Source organism: Epinephelus moara, unplaced genomic scaffold, assembly GCF_006386435.1.
Source record: "Epinephelus moara isolate mb unplaced genomic scaffold, YSFRI_EMoa_1.0 scaffold1406, whole genome shotgun sequence".
Classification (NCBI taxonomy): Eukaryota; Metazoa; Chordata; class Actinopteri; order Perciformes; family Serranidae; genus Epinephelus; species Epinephelus moara.
This window is the reverse complement of record NW_026078891.1, coordinates 1,905-3,500: the sequence shown is the minus strand read 5'-3', so window position 1 is coordinate 3,500 and position 1,596 is coordinate 1,905. Positions and strand designations below refer to the sequence as shown.

The window sequence follows — 1,596 nt, the reverse complement described above, 5'->3', positions numbered from 1 at the left end:
GATTTATGCCTGGGTGCTGTTCTGCATTATTATTATTTGCTGGTTGTTTTGTATGGTTTGATCCAACTATTTTAGTTCTTTATTTATTAATATTCATCAGACTGCTCTGACTGGCACGCCAAAAACTTGCACTGCATTGATCAAACCCGCTACAACATATAATAGGAAATGTCTGGTCTTGGGTGTCCAGTCCTCACTTTTGTTGTGGGAATTTGAAACAAAGGCTGTGAAATACTGAAATGGTTTGAAATGTTTTATTGTGTGCAGTGGTTACATCACACATCAGGGAGATCTGCAGAGAAAAAAAAGAAATCAAACATATCACAAAATTGAAAACAGAAACACTTAAAAAAAAAAATTCAATACCTATCACAGTATACACTGAAATACTGAAGATTCTGGAGCATAGTGTTACGACCGGCTCTCAAGCCACAACAAAAAAAAGGGAGATGCGCACGCACTGCTCAAAACAAAAGTATTTATTAAATAAAGGCTGAAGAAGGAATGGGGTGTGAGTATCAGTATCAGTAGTGTGTGTAAGGGTGTGAGTGCTGTGAACAATGTATGGTGTGTGTTGTATGTGCGACAACATAAGCTAACAAAGGCAAAAAGGGGAACAAAGGTCTGCTGTGGTGGAAAGTCAAAGAGAGAGTGGCGCCCAGGTAGGTGGGTCCATTTATCCTGCAGGTGCACCAGCCAGGTGCACCTGGTTGGCAATCAGGCACCAATTAGTCCTGCAACAGAGAGCACAACCAGTACACAGGAAACAGGGCCACAAGGCCACAAGGCTGTAACACCCCCCCCATAAAGTCAGGGTCCCAAAGGGAACCCTGGCGCCCAGTCAGCCACCTCTTAAAACAATTAAATATAAAACATACCAATATTGTAATCACATAATATAATGCTAAAGAAAAAAAAAACACCTCACCGCTTACGTGGCCACATCAGCCCACCGCCTCTCCACTCCATCCTCAGCAACAGATATCCTGAAGCCAAATTTAAGAGTTAAGAGGGAGAGGAAGAGGAAGAAGGGACACAGCAGAGGTTAAATTAATATACATAACACAAAATTAATGGCAAGGAGCCCGAGACAACGCGTCCGCCACTACATTGTCCCGTCCCCTGATATGGCAAATGTCCAAACTATAGGACTGCAACATCAGTGCCCAACGAATCAGCCGCTGATTTGGACACTGCAAAGAGTTCAGAAAAGTCAGAGGATTGTGGTCTATGAAGACCACCACAGGTCCAGAGCCAACATACACACTAAAGTGCTGCAAAGCCAGAATCAAAGCCAGCGTTTCTTTTTCTATTACAGAGTAGTTCAGCTGATGTCTATTGAACTTTCGTGAAAAATAGCAGACTGGCTTGTCCACTCCCAAATCATCACACTGCAACAACACTGCTCCAGCACCAACATAACTGGCATCAACCTCAATCTTAAACTCCCTATCCCACTGAGGAGCAGCCAAAACAGGAGCATTACAAATGAGTGCTTTCACATTCTCAAATGCAGTCTGACACTCTGCGGACCAAACATACTTGACCTTGCCCTTCAACAAATTTGTAAGGGGAGCAACCACAGTGGAAAAGTTC

At 43.2% G+C, this 1,596-nt stretch overlaps 1 long non-coding RNA gene across 1 annotated transcript in view; it reads right to left on the bottom strand.

Moving 5' to 3' along the window:
• Window positions 1-823: 823 nt before the first annotated feature.
• Window positions 824-1,596, bottom strand: part of LOC126387001 (uncharacterized) — a 2,663-nt gene continuing 1,890 nt past the window's right edge. Inside the window, exon 3 of the long non-coding RNA XR_007569578.1 lies at window positions 824-986. This is a non-coding gene — a long non-coding RNA (uncharacterized LOC126387001). The remainder of the gene's footprint in view (window positions 987-1,596) is intronic.